Source organism: Triticum aestivum, chromosome 2B (genome assembly GCF_018294505.1).
Source record: "Triticum aestivum cultivar Chinese Spring chromosome 2B, IWGSC CS RefSeq v2.1, whole genome shotgun sequence".
Lineage (NCBI taxonomy): Eukaryota > Viridiplantae > Streptophyta > Magnoliopsida > Poales > Poaceae > Triticum > Triticum aestivum.
Window position 1 is genome coordinate 770,932,278 of NC_057798.1, and position 10,383 is coordinate 770,942,660.

Consider the following 10,383-nt stretch of genomic DNA (forward strand, 5'->3'; position numbering starts at 1 on the left):
ATCTCGTTACCGGCAAGTCTCTTTACTCGTTACATAATGCATCATCCTGCAACTAACTCATTAGTCACATTGCTTGCAACGCTTATAGTGATGTGCATTACCGAGAGGGCCCAGAGATACCTCTCCGACAATCGAAGTGACAAAACCTAATCTCGAAATACGCCAACCCAACATGTACCTTTGGAGACACCTGTAGTACTCCTTTATAATCACCCAGTTACGTTGTGACGTTTGGTAGCATCCAAAGTGTTCCTCCGGTAAACGGGAGTTGCATAATCTCATAGTTACAGGAACATGTATAAGTCATGAAGAAAGCAATAGCAACATACTAAATGATCAAGTACTAGGCTAACAGAATGGGTCATGTCAATCACATCATTCTCCTAATGATGTGATCCCGTTAATCAAATGACAACTCTTTTGTTCATGGCTAGGAAACTTAACCATCTTTGATTCAACGAGCTAGTCAAGTAGAGGCATACTAGTGACACTATGTTTATCTATGTATTCACACATGTATCATGTTTCCGGTTAATACAATTCTAGCATGAATAATAAACATTTATCATGAAATAAGGAAATAAGTAATAACTTTATTATTGCCTCTAGGGCATATTTCCTTCAGTCTCCCACTTGCACTAGAGTCAATAATCTAGTTCACATCAGCATGTGATTCAACACCAATATTCACATCTGTATGTGATTAATACCCATAGTTCACATCGTCATGTGATCAACACCCAAAGGGTTTTACTAGAGTCAATAATCTAGTTCACATTGCTATGTGATTAACACCCAAAAGAGTACTAAGGTATGATCATGTTTTCTTCGTGAGAGAAGCTTAGTCAACGGGTCTGTCACATTCAGAGCCGTATGTATTTTGCAAATATTCTGTGTCCACAATGCTCTGCACGGAGCTACTCTAGCTAATTGCTCCCACTTTCAATATGTATCCAGACTGAGACTTCGAGTCATCTGGATTGGTGTAAAAGCTTGCATCGTTGTAACTTTTACGACGGGCTCTTTCATCACCTCCATAATCGAGAAACATCTCCTTAGTCCTCACTAAGGATATTCTTGACCCATGTCCAGTGATCTACTATTAGATCAAAATTGTATTCCTTTGCCAAACACAGAGCAAGGTATACAATAGGTCTGGTTCATAGCATAGCATACTTTATAGAACCTATGACTGAGGCATAGGGAATGATTTTTCATTCTCTTTCTATTTTCTGCAATGGTCGGGTCTTGAGTCTTACTCAACTTCACACCTTGTAACACAGGCAAGAACTCCTTCTTTGACTATTCCATTTTGAACTATTTAAAAAAAATTATCAAGGTATGTACTCATTGAAAAATCTTATCAAGCGTCTTGATCTATCTATATAGATCTTGATGCTCAATGTGTAAGCAGCTTCAATGAGGTCTTGCTTTGAAAAACTCTTATTCAAGTATCCTTTCATGCTATCCAGAATTTCTATATCATTTCCAAACAACAATATGTCATCCACATATAATATTAGAAATGCTACAGAGCTCCCACTCACTTTCTTGTAAATACAGGCTTCTTCAAAAGTCTGTATAAAACCATATGCTTTGATCAACTCATCAAAGCGTATATTCCAACTCCGAGATGCTTGCACCAGTCCATAGATGGATCGCTGGAGCTTGCACAATTTGTTAGCACCTTTCGGATTGACAAAACCTTCCGGTTGCATCATATACAACTCTTCTTTAAGAAAACCATTAAGGAATGCAGTTTTGTTTATCCATTTGCCAGATTTCAAAAAATGCGGCAATTGCTAACATGATTCAGACAGACTTAAGTATCGCTATGAGTGAGAAAATCTCATCGTATTCAACACCTTGAACTTGTCGAAAACCTTTCGCAACAAGTCGAGCTTAGTAGATAGTAATACTACTATCAGTGTCCGTCTTCCTCTTGAAGATCCATCTATTTAACATGGATTGCTGATCATCGAGCAAGTCAATCAAAGTCCATACTTTGTTCTCATAGATGGATCTCATCTCAGATTTTATGGCCTCAAGCCATTTCGTGGAATCTGGGCTCATCATCGCTTCCTCATAGTTCATAGGTTCATCATGGTCTAGTAACATGACTTCCAGAACAGGATTACCGTACCACTCTGGTGCGGATCTTACTCTGGTAGACCTACGAGGTTCAATAGAAACTTGATCTTGAAGTTTCATGATCAATATCATTAGCTTCCTCACTAATTGGTGTAGTTGTCACAGGAACCGGTTCTTGTGATGAACTACTTTCCAATAAGGAGAAGGTACAAATTACCTTATCAAGCTCTACTTTCCTCCCACTCACTTCTTTCTAGAGAAACTCCTTCTCTAGAAAGGATCCGAATTTAGCAACGAAAATCTTGCCCTCAGATCTGTGATAGAAGGTGTACCCAACAGTCTCTTTTGGGTATGGTATGAAGACACATTTCTCCGATTTGGGTTCGAGCTTATCAGGTTGAAAACCTTTTTCATATAAGCATCGCAACTCCAAACTTTAAGAAACGACAACTTTGGTTTCTTGCCAAACCACAGTTCATAAGGCGTCGTCTCAACGGATTTTGATGGTGCCCTATTTAAAGTGAATGCAACTGTCTCTAATGCATAACCCCAAAACAATAGTGGTAAATCAGTAAGAGACATCATATATCGCACCATATCAATAAAGTGCGGTTACGACGTTGGGACACACCATAATGTTGTGGTGTTCCAGGTGGCGTGAGCTGTGAAACTATTCCACATTGTTTTAATTGAAGACCAAACTCGTAACTCAAATATTCGTCTCTGCGATCAGATCGCAGAAACTTTTATTTTATTGTTACGATGATTTTTCCACTTCATTCTAAAATTCTTTGAACCTTTCAACTATTTCAGACTTAAGTTTCATCAAGTAGATATACCCATATATACTCAAATCATCTTGTGAAGGTCAGAAAATAACGATACTTGCCACGAGCATCAACACTCATTGGATCGCAAACATCGGTATGTATTATTTCCAACAAGTCAGTAGCTCGTTCCATTGTTCCGAAGAACGGAGTTTTAGTCATCTTGCCCAAAAGGCACGGTTCGCAAGCATCAAATGATTCATAACCAAGTGATTCTGAAAATCCAGCTTTATGGAGCTTCTTCATGCGCTTTACACCGATATGACCCAAACGGCAGTGCCACAAATAAGTTGCACTATCATTATTAACTTTGCATCTTTTGGCATCAACCTTATGAATATGTGTATCACTACGATTGAGATCCAACAAACTATTTTCATTGGGTGTATAACCATCGAAGGTCTTATTCATGTGAACAGAATAACAATTATTATTTAACTTCAAATGAATAACCGTATCGCAATAAACATGATCAAATCATATTCATGCTCAACGCAAACGCCAAATAACATTTATTTAGGTTTAACACTAATCCCGAAAGTATAGGGAGTGTGCGATGATGATCATATCAATCTTGGAACCACTTCCAACACTCATCGTCACTTCCCCTTCAACTAGTCTCTGTTTATATAACTCCTGTTTCGAGTTACTAATCTTAGCAACTGAACAAGTATCAAATACTCAGGGGCTACTATAAACACTAGTAAGGTACACATCAATAACCTGTATATCAAATATACCCTTGTTCACTTCACCATCCTTCTTATCCACCAAATATTCAGGGCAATTCCGCTTCCAGTGACCATTTCCTTTGCAGTGTAAGCACTTAGTTTCAGGCTTTGGTTCAACTTTGGGCTTCTTCGTGGGAGTGACAACTTGCTTGTCATTCTAGTTGAAGCTCCCTTTCTATCCCTTTGCCCTTTTCTTGAAACTAGTGGTCTTGTTAATCATCAACACCTGATGCTCTTTCTTGATTTCTACCTTCGTCGATTTCAGCATCACGAAGAGCTCGGGAATCATTTTCGTCATCCCTTGCATTAAAGTTCATCACAAGTTCTACTAACTTGGTGGTGGTGACTAGAGAATTCTGTCAATCACTATCTTATCTGGAAGATTAACTCCCAATTGATTCAAGCGATTGTAGTACCCAGACAATCTGAGCACATGCTCACTAGTTGAGCGATTCTCCTCCATCTTTTAGCTATAGAACTTGTTGGAGACTTTATATCTCTCAACTCGGGTATTTGCTTGAAATATTAACTTCAACTCCTGGAACATCTCATATGGTCCATGACGTTCAAAAACGTCTTTGAAGTCCCGATTCTAAGTCATAAAGCATGGTGCACAAAACTATCAAGTAGTCATCATATTGAGCTAGCCAAACGTTCATAACATCTGCATCTGCTCCTACAATAGGTCTGTCACCTAGCGGTGCATTAAGGACATAATTCTTCTGTGCAGCAATGAGGATAAACCTCAGATCATGGATCCAATCCGCATCATTGCTACTAACATCTTTCAACACAATTTTCTCTAGGAACATATCAAAATAAACATATGAAAGCAACAACGCAAGCTATTGATCTACAACATAATTTGCAAAATACTACCAGGACTAAGTTCATGATAAATTTAAGTTCAATTAATCATATTACTTAAGAACTCCCACTTAGATAGACATCCCTCTAATCCTCTAAGTGATTACGTGATCCATATCAACTACACCATGTCCGATCATCACATGAGATGGAGTAGTTTCAACGATGAACATCACTATGTTGATCATATCTACTATATGATTCACGTTCGACCTTTCGGTCTCCGTGTTCCAAGGCCATATCTGTATATGCTAGGCTCGTCAAGTTTAACCTAAGTATTCCGCGTGTGCAACTGTTTTGCACCCGTTGTATTTGAACGTAGAGCCTATCACACCCGATCATCACGTGGTGTCTCAGCACGAAGAACTTTCACAACGGTGCATACTCAGGGAGAACACTTCTTGATAATTAGTGAGAGATCATCTTATAATGCTACCGTCAAACAAAACAGAATAAGATGTATAACAGATAAACATCATATGCAATCAAAATATGTGACGTGATATGGCCATGATCATCTTGCGCCTTTGATCTCCATCTCCAAAGTACTATCATGATCTCTATCGTTATCGGCACGACACCATGATCTTCATCATCTTGATCTATATCAATGTGTCGTCACATGGTCGTCTCGCCAACTATTGCTCTTGCAACTATTGCTATCGCATAGCGATAAAGTAAAGCAATTATTTGGCACTTGCATCTTATGCAACAAAGAGACAACCATAGGGCTTCTGCTAGTTGGCGATAACTTCAACAAAACATGATCATCTCATACAACAACTTATATCTCATCACGTCTTGACCATATCACATCACAACATGCCCTGCAAAAACAAGTTAGACGTCCTCTACTTTGTTGTTGCAAATTTTACGTGGCTGCTACGGGCTGAGCAAGAACCGTTCTTACCTACGCATCAAAACCACAACGATAGTTCGTCAAGTTGGTGCTGTTTTAACCTTCGCAAGGACCGGGCGTAGCCACACTCGGTTCAACTAAAGTTGGAGAAACAGACAACCGCTGGTCACCTGTGTGCATAGCACAGCGGTAAAACCAGTCTCGCGTAAGCGTACGCGTAATGTCGGTCTAGGCCGCTTCATCCAACAATACCGCAGAACCAAAGTATGACATGCTGGTAAGCAGTATGACTTGTATCGCCCACAACTCACTTGTGTTCTACTCGTGCATATAACATCAACGCATAAAACCTAGGCTCGGATGCCACTGTTGGGGAACGTAGTAATTTTAAAAAAATTCCTACGCACACACAAGATCATGGTGATGGCATAGCAACGAGAGGGGAGAGTATTGTCCACGTACCCTCGTAGACCGTAAGCGGAAGCGTTATGACAACACGGTTGATGTAGTCGTACGTCTTCAGGATCCGACCGATCCAAGTACCGAACGTACGGAACCTCCAAGTTCAGCACACGTTCAGCTCGATGACGATCCCCGGGCTCCGATCCAGCAAAGCTTCAGGGATGACTTCCGTCAGCACGACGGCGTGGTGACGATGATGATGTTCTATCGGCGCAGGGCTTCACCTAAACTCCACGACGATATGATCGAGGTGGAATATGGTGGAGGGGGGCACCGCACACGGCTAAGGAACGATCCGTAGATCAACTTGTGTTGTTGTGGGGTGCCCCCCGCCCCCGTATATAAAGGAGCCAGGGGGAGGAGGCGGCCGGCCAAGGAGGGTGCGCCAAGGGGGGAGTCCTACTCCCACCGGGAGTAGGACTCCCTTCTTTCCTAGTTGGAATAGGAGAAGGGGGGAAAGAGGAGGAAGAGGGGAAGGAAAAGGGGGGCGCCTCCCCCCTTCCCTTGTCCTATTTGGACTAGGAAGGGGAGGGGCGCGCAGCCCCCTCCTGCCTCCTTCCCTCTTCTCCCTCGAGGCCCATGTAGGCCCAATAACCCCCCGGGGGGTCCCGGTAACCTCCCGGTACTCCGGTAAAATGCCGATTTCACCCGGAACGATTCCGATGTCCAAATATAGGCTTCCAATATATCGATCTTTATGTCTCGACCATTTCGAGACTCCTCGTTACGTCCATGATCACATCCGGGACTCTGAACAAACTTCGGTACATCAAAACTTATAAACTCATAATAAAACTATCATCGTAACGTTAAGCGTGCGGACCCTACGGGTTCGAGAACTATGTAGACATGACCTAGAACTATTCTCGGTCAATAACCAATAGCGGAACCTGGATGCCCATATTGGTTCCTACATATTCTACAAAGATCTTTATCGGTCAAACCGCATAACAACATACGTTGTTCCCTTTGTCATCGGTATGTTACTTGCCCGAGATTCGATCGTCGGTATCCAATACCTAGTTCAATCTCGTTACCGGCAAGTCTCTTTACTCGTTACATAATGCATCATCCCGCAACTAACTCATTAGTCACATTGCTTGCAAGGCTTATAGTGATGTGCATTACCGAGAGGGCCCAAAGATACCTCTCCGACAATTGGAGTGACAAAACCTAATGTCGAAATACGCCAACCCAACATGTACCTTTGGAGACACCTGTAGTACTCCTTTATAATCACCCAGTTACGTTGTGATGTTTGGTAGCACCCAAAGTGTTCCTCCGGTAAACAGGAGTTGCATAATCTCATAGTTACAGGAACATGTATAAGTCATGAAGAAAGCAATAGCAACATACTAAACGATCAAGTGTTAGGCTAACGGAATGGGTCATGTCAATCACATCATTCTTCTAATGATGTGATCCCGTTAATCAAATGACAACTCTTTTGTTCATGGCTAGGAAACTTAACCATCTTTGATTCAACGAGCTAGTCAAGTATAGGCATACTAGTGACACTATGTTTGTCTATGTATTCACACATGTATCATGTTTCTGGTTAATACAATTCTAGCATGAATAATAAACATTTATCATGAAATAAGGAAATAAATAATAACTTTATTATTTCCTCTAGGGCATATTTCCTTCACATAGCCTTGTAGATTGTGGTGGGTTGTGATGACTAGGCGCCATCTCATCAGTTTTGCCTATGTGTCATGTCCATGTGGCAGTTTTTGCCCTAGGTTGTGAAGCAACCTATATTTCTGTTATTCCCAAAATTCCCAAAAAAATCTCATAAATGTTTTGGATCATATCTTCATCAAATATGTCAAAAACATTCCTTGCCTAGTTCAAAAATAATTCAAAAATATTCATTTTCCTATTCTGTTCAGAGCAGCAATTTGTGAAGGAAGTACCACTTTGGCATGTCCAAATGGTATCCATTTTCTACAGTGCTTTCCTATGCCCAAATAACCATGCTCCACCAAATGCCAGCTCAATCCATTAATTATTTTGAGCCCAGCTTCAACATTCGTATTTATGTCCAGTGTGGTACTTTGTAAAGCAAGTACCACCTAGGCTCCTCCTTTTGAGGTGAAAATTTGTGAAGACGGTCTTCTTAGTAACTGATCATCCTCAGCCAAAACTCACGCCCATTAGCCACGTGCATTTCCCGTACCGCAAATCAAACACTTGGCTGCTTATTCATGTTTGAGCATCGATCGGTCTCCTCGTGAGAATCTTATGTTGTGATTTTCTTACTAGCACCTACCTGGGGAGTTTCCAACCCACTAGACATGCTAGGCCGCACAGAACACATGGCAATGCCACGGTCACGCGGTGACCATGCGGCGGGCATGCGAGCTTACGCGCTCTAGAGTTGGGGCACTCGGCCACCGTCCAAACCTCGATGTCTCGCCATCAAACCATGTATTTATCATTAAATAGATACTTATTTACCTAGATATGATTTTTGGAAAAAATAAAGAGCAAACTATGAGGCAGCTGCAGTTCAAATTTGACCCGCTTCCAACTGAATCGACGGGAATTTGTCTTTTTCACCAGAGGTGGATCAAAACTTTTGACACCCAACCATTTTTTCAATTGTGCATTAAATATGTCCTAGTATTTTATAAAATTGATTAGGTCCAATTTTGCAACAAATATATGGTAGGTCCTTCACAAAAAAAACTCATTTCAGGCATTCAAAAAATGGAAAATGGTTTTTTTGTCCAAAGAAAATGAAAACTTCCTTAGGCAACATTGTTTGCCATTCCAATATGCACCCTTGTGCACAATATGAGATCATTTGAACAAACTATGCCATGAATGTGGCCATAAGATTGATCATTTGGCTTGAAAGCCATGAATTTTCACACTTCATAGCTCATTTCTGAGAACACTTTTTTAAAATAATTACCATATTACAAGTTTATTATTTTTCCTGGAAAGTTGGTCACATATAATGACACAATGCGAAGGTTTTCCAATTTTTTGATTTTTTTTTGAATTTTTTATGCCCATTTCAAAATGCGGTCAAAACGGTGGGCTTGACCGTTCCTAGCTAGTGGTTGAATCTTGGAATTTTTTTGGTGTTTCTATGATTAAATAGATACTTATATACCTAGATATGATTTTTGGAAAAAATAAAGAGCAAATTATGGGTCAGCTGCAGTTCAAATTTGACCCACTTCTAGCTGAATCGACGGGAATTTGTCTTTTTCACCAGAGGTGGATCAAAACTTTTGACACCCAACCATTTTTTCAATTGTGCATTAAATATGTCCTAGTATTTTATAAAATTGATTAGGTACAATTTTGCAACAAATATATGGTAGGTCCTTCACAAAAAAACTCATTTTAGGCACTCAGAAAATGGAAAATGGTTTTTTCGTCCAAAGAAAATGAAAACTTCCTTAGGCAACATTGTTTCCCATTTCAATATGCACCCTTGTGCACAATATGAGATCATTTGAACAAACTATGCCATGAATGTGGCCATAAGATTGATCATTTGGCTTGAAAGCCATGAATCTTCACACTTCATAGCTCATTTTTGCGAACACTTTTTTAAAATAATTACCGTATTATAAGTTTATTATTTTTACTGGAAACTTGGTCACATATAATGACATAATGCGAAGGTTTTCCAATTTTTTGAATTTTTTTTGAATTTTTTATACCCGTTTCAAAATGCGGTCAAAACGACGGGAATGACCGTTCCTAGCTAGTGGTTGAATCTTATAATTTTTTTGGTGTTCCTCTGATTAAATAGATGCTTATGTACCTATAAATGATTTTTTGAAAAAATAAAGAGCAAACTATGAGGCAGTTGCAGTTCAGATTTAACCCGTTTCCAACTGAATCAGCGGAAATTTGTCTTTTTCACCAGAGGTGGATCAAAACTTTTTACACCCAACCATTTGGTCAATTATGCATTAAATATGACCTAGTATTTTAGAAAAATGATTTGGTGCAATTTTACAATAATTATTTGGTAGGTTCATCACAAAAAAACATCATTTGGGGCACTCGAAAAATGATTAAAAATATCTAGAAAGATGAGAAATGCGTACAAATTGGTCCTTATCCATAAAATGTGATCTAACTCTAGTGAAAATTTATGTGGTACCATTTTGCAAAATATTTTTGATAGCTACTTCACAAAATCCCTCTAATTTTTGTACTTGGAAACTCTTTTAAATCACTGATTTTCCGAACCAATCAGAACCATTCCCACGGATCGATGACATGGCACTCATCCATCCATCCATCCATCTCACCATCCCACATCCATCCGTCCATCCATCCGTCCATCCACCCCACCGCAGCACAAACCCTAGCTCACATCACACCCCTTCCCCCATCGCACCCTTCTCCCCCCATCTGCTCGCCGCCGCCGCCACCTCCCGATCCAATCTCACCCCGCCGCCTCCCGATCCACCGCCGACCTCGCCGTCCTCCTCACTCACCGCCGACCTCGCCGTCCTCCTCACTCACCGCCGACCTCGCCGTCCTCCTCAGCCACCGCTGTCGACCTCGT